The 10,000-nt window shown below is 42.0% G+C and overlaps 39 non-coding genes across 39 annotated transcripts in view; all 39 read right to left on the bottom strand.

Annotated features, from left to right (window-relative positions):
* trnaa-ugc (transfer RNA alanine (anticodon UGC)) overlaps positions 1-66 on the bottom strand; it is a 72-nt gene extending 6 nt beyond the window's left edge. The window contains exon 1 of the tRNA in view: positions 1-66. This exon is cut by the window's left edge and continues 6 nt beyond it. This is a non-coding gene — a tRNA (tRNA-Ala).
* A 125-nt stretch (positions 67-191) lies between these two features.
* On the bottom strand, positions 192-263 carry trnaa-ugc (transfer RNA alanine (anticodon UGC)). Its single transcript has one exon. It is a non-coding gene; the product is annotated as a tRNA-Ala (tRNA).
* Positions 264-374: 111 nt separating this feature from the next.
* Positions 375-446, bottom strand: trnaa-ugc (transfer RNA alanine (anticodon UGC)). The gene has a single exon. It is a non-coding gene; the product is annotated as a tRNA-Ala (tRNA).
* A 125-nt stretch (positions 447-571) lies between these two features.
* Positions 572-643, bottom strand: trnaa-cgc (transfer RNA alanine (anticodon CGC)). The gene has a single exon. It is a non-coding gene; the product is annotated as a tRNA-Ala (tRNA).
* Positions 644-935: 292 nt separating this feature from the next.
* On the bottom strand, positions 936-1,007 carry trnaa-agc (transfer RNA alanine (anticodon AGC)). The gene has a single exon. It is a non-coding gene; the product is annotated as a tRNA-Ala (tRNA).
* Positions 1,008-1,118: 111 nt separating this feature from the next.
* Positions 1,119-1,190, bottom strand: trnaa-ugc (transfer RNA alanine (anticodon UGC)). The gene has a single exon. It is a non-coding gene; the product is annotated as a tRNA-Ala (tRNA).
* A 125-nt stretch (positions 1,191-1,315) lies between these two features.
* On the bottom strand, positions 1,316-1,387 carry trnaa-ugc (transfer RNA alanine (anticodon UGC)). Its single transcript has one exon. It is a non-coding gene; the product is annotated as a tRNA-Ala (tRNA).
* Positions 1,388-1,510: 123 nt separating this feature from the next.
* On the bottom strand, positions 1,511-1,582 carry trnaa-cgc (transfer RNA alanine (anticodon CGC)). Its single transcript has one exon. It is a non-coding gene; the product is annotated as a tRNA-Ala (tRNA).
* Positions 1,583-2,057: 475 nt separating this feature from the next.
* trnad-auc (transfer RNA aspartic acid (anticodon AUC)) lies at positions 2,058-2,129 on the bottom strand. Its single transcript has one exon. It is a non-coding gene; the product is annotated as a tRNA-Asp (tRNA).
* A 111-nt stretch (positions 2,130-2,240) lies between these two features.
* trnaa-ugc (transfer RNA alanine (anticodon UGC)) lies at positions 2,241-2,312 on the bottom strand. The gene has a single exon. It is a non-coding gene; the product is annotated as a tRNA-Ala (tRNA).
* A 270-nt stretch (positions 2,313-2,582) lies between these two features.
* Positions 2,583-2,654, bottom strand: trnaa-ugc (transfer RNA alanine (anticodon UGC)). The gene has a single exon. It is a non-coding gene; the product is annotated as a tRNA-Ala (tRNA).
* A 111-nt stretch (positions 2,655-2,765) lies between these two features.
* On the bottom strand, positions 2,766-2,837 carry trnaa-ugc (transfer RNA alanine (anticodon UGC)). The gene has a single exon. It is a non-coding gene; the product is annotated as a tRNA-Ala (tRNA).
* Positions 2,838-2,962: 125 nt separating this feature from the next.
* trnaa-ugc (transfer RNA alanine (anticodon UGC)) lies at positions 2,963-3,034 on the bottom strand. Its single transcript has one exon. It is a non-coding gene; the product is annotated as a tRNA-Ala (tRNA).
* A 123-nt stretch (positions 3,035-3,157) lies between these two features.
* trnaa-cgc (transfer RNA alanine (anticodon CGC)) lies at positions 3,158-3,229 on the bottom strand. The gene has a single exon. It is a non-coding gene; the product is annotated as a tRNA-Ala (tRNA).
* A 475-nt stretch (positions 3,230-3,704) lies between these two features.
* On the bottom strand, positions 3,705-3,776 carry trnad-auc (transfer RNA aspartic acid (anticodon AUC)). The gene has a single exon. It is a non-coding gene; the product is annotated as a tRNA-Asp (tRNA).
* Positions 3,777-3,887: 111 nt separating this feature from the next.
* On the bottom strand, positions 3,888-3,959 carry trnaa-ugc (transfer RNA alanine (anticodon UGC)). Its single transcript has one exon. It is a non-coding gene; the product is annotated as a tRNA-Ala (tRNA).
* A 270-nt stretch (positions 3,960-4,229) lies between these two features.
* On the bottom strand, positions 4,230-4,301 carry trnaa-ugc (transfer RNA alanine (anticodon UGC)). The gene has a single exon. It is a non-coding gene; the product is annotated as a tRNA-Ala (tRNA).
* A 666-nt stretch (positions 4,302-4,967) lies between these two features.
* Positions 4,968-5,039, bottom strand: trnaa-ugc (transfer RNA alanine (anticodon UGC)). The gene has a single exon. It is a non-coding gene; the product is annotated as a tRNA-Ala (tRNA).
* Positions 5,040-5,164: 125 nt separating this feature from the next.
* On the bottom strand, positions 5,165-5,236 carry trnaa-ugc (transfer RNA alanine (anticodon UGC)). Its single transcript has one exon. It is a non-coding gene; the product is annotated as a tRNA-Ala (tRNA).
* Positions 5,237-5,349: 113 nt separating this feature from the next.
* Positions 5,350-5,421, bottom strand: trnaa-ugc (transfer RNA alanine (anticodon UGC)). The gene has a single exon. It is a non-coding gene; the product is annotated as a tRNA-Ala (tRNA).
* A 125-nt stretch (positions 5,422-5,546) lies between these two features.
* On the bottom strand, positions 5,547-5,618 carry trnaa-cgc (transfer RNA alanine (anticodon CGC)). Its single transcript has one exon. It is a non-coding gene; the product is annotated as a tRNA-Ala (tRNA).
* A 111-nt stretch (positions 5,619-5,729) lies between these two features.
* trnaa-ugc (transfer RNA alanine (anticodon UGC)) lies at positions 5,730-5,801 on the bottom strand. The gene has a single exon. It is a non-coding gene; the product is annotated as a tRNA-Ala (tRNA).
* Positions 5,802-5,926: 125 nt separating this feature from the next.
* trnaa-ugc (transfer RNA alanine (anticodon UGC)) lies at positions 5,927-5,998 on the bottom strand. The gene has a single exon. It is a non-coding gene; the product is annotated as a tRNA-Ala (tRNA).
* A 125-nt stretch (positions 5,999-6,123) lies between these two features.
* Positions 6,124-6,195, bottom strand: trnaa-ugc (transfer RNA alanine (anticodon UGC)). Its single transcript has one exon. It is a non-coding gene; the product is annotated as a tRNA-Ala (tRNA).
* A 125-nt stretch (positions 6,196-6,320) lies between these two features.
* Positions 6,321-6,392, bottom strand: trnaa-cgc (transfer RNA alanine (anticodon CGC)). Its single transcript has one exon. It is a non-coding gene; the product is annotated as a tRNA-Ala (tRNA).
* A 111-nt stretch (positions 6,393-6,503) lies between these two features.
* trnaa-ugc (transfer RNA alanine (anticodon UGC)) lies at positions 6,504-6,575 on the bottom strand. The gene has a single exon. It is a non-coding gene; the product is annotated as a tRNA-Ala (tRNA).
* A 292-nt stretch (positions 6,576-6,867) lies between these two features.
* trnaa-agc (transfer RNA alanine (anticodon AGC)) lies at positions 6,868-6,939 on the bottom strand. The gene has a single exon. It is a non-coding gene; the product is annotated as a tRNA-Ala (tRNA).
* A 111-nt stretch (positions 6,940-7,050) lies between these two features.
* trnaa-ugc (transfer RNA alanine (anticodon UGC)) lies at positions 7,051-7,122 on the bottom strand. Its single transcript has one exon. It is a non-coding gene; the product is annotated as a tRNA-Ala (tRNA).
* A 125-nt stretch (positions 7,123-7,247) lies between these two features.
* trnaa-ugc (transfer RNA alanine (anticodon UGC)) lies at positions 7,248-7,319 on the bottom strand. The gene has a single exon. It is a non-coding gene; the product is annotated as a tRNA-Ala (tRNA).
* Positions 7,320-7,444: 125 nt separating this feature from the next.
* trnaa-ugc (transfer RNA alanine (anticodon UGC)) lies at positions 7,445-7,516 on the bottom strand. Its single transcript has one exon. It is a non-coding gene; the product is annotated as a tRNA-Ala (tRNA).
* Positions 7,517-7,641: 125 nt separating this feature from the next.
* On the bottom strand, positions 7,642-7,713 carry trnaa-ugc (transfer RNA alanine (anticodon UGC)). Its single transcript has one exon. It is a non-coding gene; the product is annotated as a tRNA-Ala (tRNA).
* A 125-nt stretch (positions 7,714-7,838) lies between these two features.
* Positions 7,839-7,910, bottom strand: trnaa-ugc (transfer RNA alanine (anticodon UGC)). The gene has a single exon. It is a non-coding gene; the product is annotated as a tRNA-Ala (tRNA).
* A 125-nt stretch (positions 7,911-8,035) lies between these two features.
* On the bottom strand, positions 8,036-8,107 carry trnaa-ugc (transfer RNA alanine (anticodon UGC)). The gene has a single exon. It is a non-coding gene; the product is annotated as a tRNA-Ala (tRNA).
* Positions 8,108-8,773: 666 nt separating this feature from the next.
* On the bottom strand, positions 8,774-8,845 carry trnaa-agc (transfer RNA alanine (anticodon AGC)). The gene has a single exon. It is a non-coding gene; the product is annotated as a tRNA-Ala (tRNA).
* Positions 8,846-8,956: 111 nt separating this feature from the next.
* trnaa-ugc (transfer RNA alanine (anticodon UGC)) lies at positions 8,957-9,028 on the bottom strand. The gene has a single exon. It is a non-coding gene; the product is annotated as a tRNA-Ala (tRNA).
* A 125-nt stretch (positions 9,029-9,153) lies between these two features.
* On the bottom strand, positions 9,154-9,225 carry trnaa-cgc (transfer RNA alanine (anticodon CGC)). The gene has a single exon. It is a non-coding gene; the product is annotated as a tRNA-Ala (tRNA).
* Positions 9,226-9,336: 111 nt separating this feature from the next.
* Positions 9,337-9,408, bottom strand: trnaa-ugc (transfer RNA alanine (anticodon UGC)). The gene has a single exon. It is a non-coding gene; the product is annotated as a tRNA-Ala (tRNA).
* A 125-nt stretch (positions 9,409-9,533) lies between these two features.
* trnaa-cgc (transfer RNA alanine (anticodon CGC)) lies at positions 9,534-9,605 on the bottom strand. Its single transcript has one exon. It is a non-coding gene; the product is annotated as a tRNA-Ala (tRNA).
* A 111-nt stretch (positions 9,606-9,716) lies between these two features.
* trnaa-ugc (transfer RNA alanine (anticodon UGC)) lies at positions 9,717-9,788 on the bottom strand. The gene has a single exon. It is a non-coding gene; the product is annotated as a tRNA-Ala (tRNA).
* Between the last annotated feature and the right edge of the window lie 212 nt (positions 9,789-10,000).

Genomic DNA, 10,000 nt, shown 5'->3' with positions numbered 1-10,000 from the left:
TGCTGGGGATTGAACCCAGGACCTCATACATGCAAAGCATGCGCTCTACCACTGAGCTACATCCCCACATTTCAATCAGCCCTGCTGCTTCTTTGTGTAACAAACAGTAACAATCGAGTCGTGTAACACTTCAGAGAAAAGAAGCCACTTTTCTCTTTCTTAATCTCACATGAAAGTCATTAAACAGAGCTTAGAGATGCTGGGGATTGAACCCAGGACCTCATACATGCAAAGCATGCGCTCTACCACTGAGCTACATCCCCACGTTTTGAGCAGCTTTGCTGCTTCTTTGTTCAACAAACACTAACAATCCAGTAGTGAAACACTAGAGCAAAGAAACAAAATTATTTTGCTTAAACTCAGCAAACAGTGTTTGGAGATGCTGGGGATTGAACCCAGGACCTCATACATGCAAAGCATGCGCTCTACCACTGAGCTACATCCCCACATTTCAATCAGCCCTGCTGCTTCTTTGTGTAACAAACAGTAACAATCCAGTCGTGTAACAATTGAGAGAAAAGAAGCCACTTTTCTCTTTCTTAATCTCATATGAAAGTCATTAAACAGTGCTTAGAGATGCTGGGGAGTGAACCCAGGACCTCATACATGCGAAGCATGCGCTCTACCACTGAGCTACATCCCCACTTTTTGAGCAGCATTGCTGCTTCTTTGTTCAACAAACACTAACAATCCAGTAGTGAAACACTAGAGCAAAGAAGCAAAATTATTTTGCTTAAACTCAGCAAACAGTGCTTGGGGATGCTGGGCAAATACATGCAAAAGAGGCAATCTACCTATGAGCTACATCCCCATTTAACATAGAACTTTGCTGCTTCTTTCTTTTACAAACACTATCAATCTAGTCATGTAAGAATTTAGGGGAAAGAAGCAACATATTTTTTCTTAATCTCACATGAAAGTCATTAAACATTGCTTGGAGATGCTGGGGATTGGACCCAGGACCTCATACATGCTAAGCATGCGCTCTACCACTGAGCTACACCCCCGCGTTTTGAGCAGCTTTGCTGCTTCTTTGTTCAACAAACACTAACAATCCAGTAGTGAAACACTAGAGCAAAGAAACAAAATTATTTTGCTTAAACTGAGCAAACAGTGTTTGGAGATGCTGGGGATTGAACCCAGGACCTCATACATGCAAAGCATGCGCTCTACCACTGAGCTACATTCCCACATTTCAATCAGCCCTGCTGCTTCTTTGTGTAACAAACAGTAACAATCGAGTCGTGTAACACTTCATGGAGAAGAAGCCAATTTTCTCTTTCTTAATCTCACATGAAAGTCATTAAACAGTGCTTGGAGATGCTGGGGATTGAACCCAGGACCTCACACATGCAAAGCATGCACTCTACCACTGAGCTACATCCCCACATTTCAATCAGCCCTGCTGCTCCTTTGTCTGAAACAGGAACAATCCAGTCGTGTAACAATTCAGAGAAAAGAAGCCACTTTTCTCTTTCTTAATCTCACATGAAAGTCATTAAACAGTGCTTGGAGATGCTGGGGATTGAACCCAGGACCTCATACACGCGAAGCATGCGCTCTACCACTGAGCTACATCCCCACTTTTTGAGCAGCATTGCTGCTTCTTTGTTCAACAAACACTAACAATCCAGTAGTGAAACACTAGAGCAAAGAAGCAAAATTATCTTGCTTAAACTCAGCAAACAGTGCTTGGAGATGCTAGGGATTGAACCCAGGACCTCACACATTCAAAGCATGCGCTCTAACACTGAGCTACATCCCCATATTTTGAGCAGCATTGCTGCTTCTTTGTTCAACAAACACTAACAATCCAGTAGTGTAACACTAGAGCAAAGAAGCAAAATTATTTTGCTTAAACTCAGCAAACAGTGCTTGGGGATGCTGGGCAAATACATGCAAAAGAGGCAATCTACCTATGAGCTACATCCCCATTTAACATAGAACTTTGCTGCTTCTTTCTTTTACAAACACTATCAATCTAGTCATGTAAGAATTTAGGGGAAAGAAGCAACATATCTTTTCTTAATCTCACATGAAAGTCATTAAACATTGCTTGGAGATGCTGGGGATTGGACCCAGGACCTCATACATGATAAGCATGCGCTCTACCACTGAGCTACATCCCCATATTATGAGCAGCATTGCTGCTTCTTTGTTCAACAAACACTAACAATCCAGTAGTGTAACACTAGAGCAAAGAAGCAAAATTATTTTGCTTAAACTCAGCAAACAGTGTTTGGAGATGCTGGGGATTGAACCCAGGACCTCATACATGCAAAGCATGCGCTCTACCACTGAGCTACATCCCCACATTTCAATCATCCCTGCTGCTTCTTTGTGTAACAAACAGTAACAATCGAGTCGTGTAACACTTCAGAGAAAAGAAGCCACTTTTCTCTTAATCTCACATGAAAGTCATTCAACAGTGCTTGGAGATGCTGGGGATTGGGCCCCACATTTCAATCAGACCTGCTGCTCCTTTGTGTAACAAACAGTAACAATCCAGTCGTGTAACACTTCAGAGAAAAGAAGCCACTTTTCTCTTTCTTAATCTCACATGAAAGTCATTAAACAGAGCTTAGAGATGCTGGGGATTGAACCCAGGACCTCATACATGCAAAGCATGCGCTCTACCACTGAGCTACATCCCCACGTTTTGAGCAGCTTTGCTGCTTCTTTGTTCAACAAACACTAACAATCCAGTAGTGAAACACTAGAGCAAAGAAACAAAATTATTTTGCTTAAACTCAGCAAACAGTGTTTGGAGATGCTGGGGATTGAACCCAGGACCTCATACATGCAAAGCATGCGCTCTACCACTGAGCTACATCCCCACATTTCAATCAGCCCTGCTGCTTCTTTGTGTAACAAACAGTAACAATCGAGTCGTGTAACACTTCATGGAGAAGAAGCCAATTTTCTCTTTCTTAATCTCACATGAAAGTCATTAAACAGTGCTTGGAGATGCTGGGGATTGAACCCAGGACCTCACACATGCAAAGCATGCACTCTACCAGTGAGCTACATCCCCACATTTCAATCAGCCCTGCTGCTCCTTTGTCTGAAACAGGAACAATCCAGTCGTGTAACAATTCAGAGAAAAGAAGCCACTTTTCTCTTTCTTAATCTCACATGAAAGTCATTAAACAGTGCTTGGAGAAGCTGGGGATTGAACCCAGGACCTCATACACGCGAAGCATGCGCTCTACCACTGAGCTACATCCCCACTTTTTGAGCAGCATTGCTGCTTCTTTGTTCAACAAACACTAACAATCCAGTAGTGAAACACTAGAGCAAAGAAGCAAAATTATCTTGCTTAAACTCAGCAAACAGTGCTTGGAGATGCTAGGGATTGAACACAGGACCTCACACATTCAAAGCATGCGCTCTAACACTGAGCTACATCCCCATATTTTGAGCAGCATTGCTGCTTCTTTGTTCAACAAACACTAACAATCCAGTAGTGTAACACTAGAGCAAAGAAGCAAAATTATTTTGCTTAAACTCAGCAAACAGTGCTTGGGGATGCTGGGCAAATACATGCAAAAGAGGCAATCTACCTATGAGCTACATCCCCATTTAACATAGAACTTTGCTGCTTCTTTCTTTTACAAACACTATCAATCTAGTCATGTAAGAATTTAGGGGAAAGAAGCAACATATCTTTTCTTAATCTCACATGAAAGTCATTAAACATTGCTTGGAGATGCTGGGGATTGGACCCAGGACCTCATACATGATAAGCATGCGCTCTACCACTGAGCTACATCCCCATATTATGAGCAGCATTGCTGCTTCTTTGTTCAACAAACACTAACAATCCAGTAGTGTAACACTAGAGCAAAGAAGCAAAATTATTTTGCTTAAACTCAGCAAACAGTGTTTGGAGATGCTGGGGATTGAACCCAGGACCTCATACATGCAAAGCATGCGCTCTACCACTGAGCTACATCCCCACATTTCAATCATCCCTGCTGCTTCTTTGTGTAACAAACAGTAACAATCGAGTCGTGTAACACTTCAGAGAAAAGAAGCCACTTTTCTCTTAATCTCACATGAAAGTCATTCAACAGTGCTTGGAGATGCTGGGGATTGGGCCCCACATTTCAATCAGACCTGCTGCTCCTTTGTGTAACAAACAGTAACAATCCAGTCGTGTAACAATTCAGAGAAAAGAAGCCACTTTTCTCTTTCTTAATCTTACATGAAAGTCATTAAACAGTGTTCGGAGATGCTGGGGATTGAACCCAGGACCTCCTACATGCAAAGCATGTGCTCTACCACTGAGCTACATCCCCACATTTCAATCAGCCCTGCTGCTTCTTTGTTCAACAAACAATAACAATCCAGTAGTGTAACAATAGAGCAAAGAAGCAAAATTATTTTGCTTAAACTCAGCAAACAGTGCTTGGAGATGCTGGGCAAATACATGCAAAAGATGCAATCTACCACTGAGCTACATCTCCATTTAACACTAAGCTACATTCCCATGTCTTGAGCAGCATTGCTGCTTCTTTGTTCAACAAACACTGACAATCCAGTAGTGTAACACTAGAGAAAAGATTCAAAATAATTTTGCTTAAACTCAGCAAACAGTGCTTGGGGGTGCTGGGCATATACATGCAAAAGAGGCAATCTACCTCTGAGCTACATCCCCATTTAAAATAGAACTTCTCTGCTTCTTTCTTTTACAAACACTATCAATCTAGTCATGTAAGAATTTAGGGGAAAGAAGCAACATATTTTTTCTTAATCTCACATGAAAGTCATTAAACATTGATTGGAGATGCTAGGGATTGAACCCAGGACCTCACACATTCAAAGCATGTGCTCTACCACTGAGCTACATCCCCATATTATGAGCAGCATTGCTGCTTCTTTGTTCAACAAACACTAACAATCCAGTAGTGTAACACTGGAGCAAAGAAGCTAAACTATTTTGCTTAAACTCAGCAAACAGTGCTTGGAGATGCTGGGTATTGAACCCAGGACCTCATACATGCAAAGCATGCGCTCTACCACTGAGCTACATCCCCACATTTCAATCAGCCCTGCTGCTTCTTTGTGTAACAAGCAGTAACAATCGAGTCGCGTAACAATTCAGAGAAAAGAAGCCACTTTTCTCTTTCTTAATCTAACATGAAAGTCATTAAACCGTGCTTGGAGATGCTGGGGATTGAACCCAGGACCTCATACATGCAATGCATGCGCTCTACCACTGAGCTACATCCCCACGTTTTGAGCAGCTTTGCTGCTTCTTTCTTCAACAAACACTAACAATCCAGTAGTGTAACACTAGAGCAAAGAAGCAAATTTAAATTTGCTTTTTACTCAGCAAACAGTGTTTGGAGATGCTGGGGATTGAACCCAGGACCTCATACATGCAAAGCATGCGCTCTACCACTGAGCTACATCCCCACATTACAATCAGCCCTGCTGCTTCTTTGTGTAACAAACAGTAACAATCCAGTCGTTTAACAATTCAGAGAAAAGAAGCCACTTTTCTCTTTCTTAATCTCACATGAAAGTCATTAAACAGTGCTTGGAGATGCTGGGGATTGAACCCAGGACCTCATACATGCGAAGCATGCGCTCTACCACTGAGCTACATCCCCACTTTTTAAGCAGCATTGCTGCTTCTTTGTTCAACAAACACTAACAATCCAGTAGTGAAACACTAGAGCAAAGAAGCAAAATTATTTTGCTTAAACTCAGCAAACAGTGTTTGGAGATGCTGGGGATTGAACCCAGGACCTCATACATGCAAAGCATGCGCTCTACCACTGAGCTACATCCCCACTTTTTAATCAGCCCTGCTGCTTCTTTGTGTAACAAACAGTAACAATCGAGTCGTGTAACACTTCAGAGAAAAGAAGCCACTTTTCTCTTTCTTAATCTCACATGAAAGGCATTCAACAGTGCTTGGAGATGCTGGGGATTGAACCCAGGACCTCATACATGCAAAGCATGCGCTCTACCACTGAGCTACATCCCCACATTTCAATCATCCCTGCTGCTTCTTTGTGTAACAAACAGTAACAATCGAGTCGTGTAACACTTCAGAGAAAAGAAGCCACTTTTCTCTTTCTTAATCTCACATGAAAGTCATTCAACAGTGCTTGGAGATGCTGGGGATTGAACCCAGGACCTCACACATGCAAAGCATGCGCTCTACCACTGAGCTACATCCCCACATTTCAATCATCCCTGCTGCTTCTTTGTGTAACAAACAGTAACAATCGAGTCGTGTAACACTTCAGAGAAAAGAAGCCACTTTTCTCTTTCTTAATCTCACATGAAAGTTTTTAAACAGAGCTTGGAGATGCTGGGGATTGAACCCAGGACCTCATACATGCGAAGCATGCGCTCTACCACTGAGCTACATCCCCACTTTTTGAGCAGTATTGCTGCTTCTTTGTTCAACAAACACTAAAAATCCAGTAGTGAAACACTAGAGCAAAGAAGCAAAATTATTTTGCTTAAACTCAGCAAACAGTGCTTGGAGATGCTGGGGATTGAACCCAGGACCTCACACATGCAAAGCATGTGCTCTAACACTGAGCTACATCCCCATATTTTGAGCAGCATTGCTGCTTCTTTGTTCAACAAACACTAACAATCCAGTAGTGTAACACTAGAGCAAAGAAGCAAAATTATTTTGCTTAAACTCAGCAAACAGTGCTTGGGGATGCTGGGCAAATACATGCAAAAGAGGCAATCTACCTCTGAGCTACATCCCCATTTAACATAGAACTTTGCTGCTTCTTTCTTTTACAAACACTATCAATCTAGTCATGTAAGAATTTAGGGGAAAGAAGCAACATATTTTTTCTTAATCTCACATGAAAGTCATTAAACATTGCTTGGAGATGCTGGGGATTGGACCCAGGACCTCATACATGCTAAGCATGCGCTCTACCACTGAGCTACATCCCCATGTTATGAGCAGCATTGCTGCTTCTTTGTTCAACAAACACTAACAATCCAGTAGTGTAACACTAGAGCAAAGAAGCTAAACTATTTTGCTTAAACACAGCAAACAGTGCTTGGAGATGCTGGGTATTGAACCTAGGACCTCATACATGCAAAGCATGCGCTCTACCACTGAGCTACATCCCCACATTTCAATCAGCCCTGCTGCTTTTTTGTGTAACAAACAGTAACAATCGAGTCGTGTAACACTTCAGAGAAAAGAAGCCACTTTTCTCTTTCTTAATCTCACATGAAAGTCATTCAACAGTGCTTGGAGATGCTGGGGATTGAACCCAGGACCTCATACATGCAAAGCATGCGCTCTACCACTGAGCTACATCCCCACATTTCAATCATCCCTGCTGCTTCTTTGTGTAACAAACAGTAACAATCGAGTCGTGTAACACTTCAGAGAAAAGAAGCCACTTTTCTCTTTCTTAATCTCACATTAAAGTCATTCAACAGTGCTTGGAGATGCTGGGGATTGAACCCAGGACCTCATACATGCAAAGCATGCGCTCTACCACTGAGCTACATCCCCACATTTCAATCATCCCTGCTGCTTCTTTGTGTAACAAACAGTAACAATCGAGTCGTGTAACACTTCAGAGACAAGAAGCCACTTTTCTCTTTCTTAATCTCACATGAAAGTTTTCAAACAGAGCTTGGAGATGCTGGGGATTGATCCCAGGACCTCATACATGCAAAGCATGCGCTCTACCACTGAGCTACATCCCCACATTTCAATCATCCCTGCTGCTTCTTTGTGTAACAAACAGTAACAATCGAGTCGTGTAACACTTCAGAGAAAAGAAGCCACTTTTCTCTTTCTTAATCTCACATTAAAGTCATTCAACAGTGCTTGGAGATGCTGGGGATTGAACCCAGGACCTCATACATGCAAAGCATGCGCTCTACCACTGAGCTACATCCCCACATTTCAATCATCCCTGCTGCTTCTTTGTGTAACAAACAGTAACAATCGAGTCGTGTAACACTTCAGAGAAAAGAAGCCACTTTTCTCTTTCTTAATCTCACATGAAAGTTTTTAAACAGAGCTTGGAGATGCTGGGGATTGAACCCAGGACCTCATACATGCAAAGCATGCGCTCTACCACTGAGCTACATCCCCACGTTTTGAGCAGCTTTGCTGCTTCTTTGTTCAACAAACAATTACAACCCAGTAGTGTAACAATAGAGCAAAGAAGCAAAATTATTTTGCTTAAACTCAGCAAACAGTGCTTGGAGATGCTGGGCAAATACATGCAAAAGATGCAATCTACCACTGAGCTACATCTCCATTTAACACTGAGCTACATTCCCATGTCTTGAGCAGCATTGCTGCTTCTTTGTTCAACAAACACTGACAATCCAGTAGTGTAACACTAGAGAAAAGATTCAAAATAATTTTGCTTAAACTCAGCAAACAGTGCTTGGGGATGCTGGGCATATACATGCAAAAGAGGCAATCTACCTCTGAGCTACATCCCCATTTAACATAGAACTTCTCTGCTTCTTTCTTTTACAAACACTATCAATCTAGTCATGTAAGAATTTAGGGGAAAGAAGCAACATATTTTTTCTTAATCTCACATGAAAGTCATTAAACATTGATTGGAGATGCTAGGGATTGAACCCAGGACCTCACACATTCAAAGCATGTGCTCTAACACTGAGCAACATCCCCATATTTTGAGCAGCATTGCTGCTTCTTTGTTCAACAAACACTAACAATCCAGTAGTGTAACACTAGAGCAAAGAAGCAAAATTATTTTGCTTAAACTCAGCAAACAGTGCTTGGAGATGCTAGGGATTGAAACCAGGACCTCATACATGCTAAGCATGCGCTCTACCACTGAGCTACATCCCCATATTATGAGCAGCATTGCTGCTTCTTTGTTCAACAAACACTAACAATCCAGTAGTGTAACACTAGAGCAAAGAAGCTAAACTATTTTGCTTAAACTCAGCAAACAGTGTTTGGAGATGCTGGGGATTGAACCCAGGACCTCATACATGCAAAGCATGCGCTCTACCACTGAGCTACATCCCCACATTTCAATCAGCCCTGCTGCTTCTTTGTGTAACAAACAGTAACAATCCAGTCGTGTAACAATTGAGAGAAAAGAAGCCACTTTTCTCTTTCTTAATCTCACATGAAAGTCATTAAACAGTGCTTGGAGATGCTGGGGATTGAACCCAGGACCTCATACATGCGAAGCATGCGCTCTACCACTGAGCTACATCCCCACTTTTTAAGCAGCATTGCTGCTTCTTTGTTCAACAAACACTAACAATCCAGTAGTGAAACACTAGAGCAAAGAAGCAAAATTATTTTGCTTAAACTCAGCAAACAGTGTTTGGAGATGCTGGGGATTGAACCCAGGACCTCATACATGCAAAGCATGCGCTCTACCACTGAGCTACATCCCCACATTTCAATCAGCCCTGCTGCTTCTTTGTGTAACAAACAGTAACAATCGAGTCGTGTAACACTTCAGAGAAAAGAAGCCACTTTTCTCTTTCTTAATCTCACATGAAAGTTTTTAAACAGAGCTTGGAGATGCTGGGGATTGAACCCAGGACCTCATACATGCGAAGCATGCGCTCTACCACTGAGCTACATCCCCACTTGTTGAGCAGTATTGCTGCTTCTTTGTTCAACAAACACTAAAAATCCAGTAGTGAAACACTAGAGCAAAGAAGCAAAATTATTTTGCTTAAACTCAGCAAACAGTGCTTGGAGATGCTGGGGATTGAACCCAGGACCTCACACATGCAAAGCATGTGCTCTAACACTGAGCTACATCCCCATATTTTGAGCAGCATTGCTGCTTCTTTGTTCAACAAACACTAACAATCCAGTAGTGTAACACTAGAGCAAAGAAGCAAAATTATTTTGCTTAAACTCAGCAAACAGTGCTTGGGGATGCTGGGCAAATACATGCAAAAGAGGCAATCTACCTCTGAGCTACATCCCCATTTAACATAGAACTTTGCTGCTTCTTTCTTTTACAAACACTAT

Source organism: Carassius gibelio, chromosome B6, assembly GCF_023724105.1.
Source record: "Carassius gibelio isolate Cgi1373 ecotype wild population from Czech Republic chromosome B6, carGib1.2-hapl.c, whole genome shotgun sequence".
Lineage (NCBI taxonomy): Eukaryota > Metazoa > Chordata > Actinopteri > Cypriniformes > Cyprinidae > Carassius > Carassius gibelio.
The sequence above is the reverse complement of the archived record's forward strand: the minus strand, read 5'-3'. Positions and strand labels throughout refer to the sequence as shown.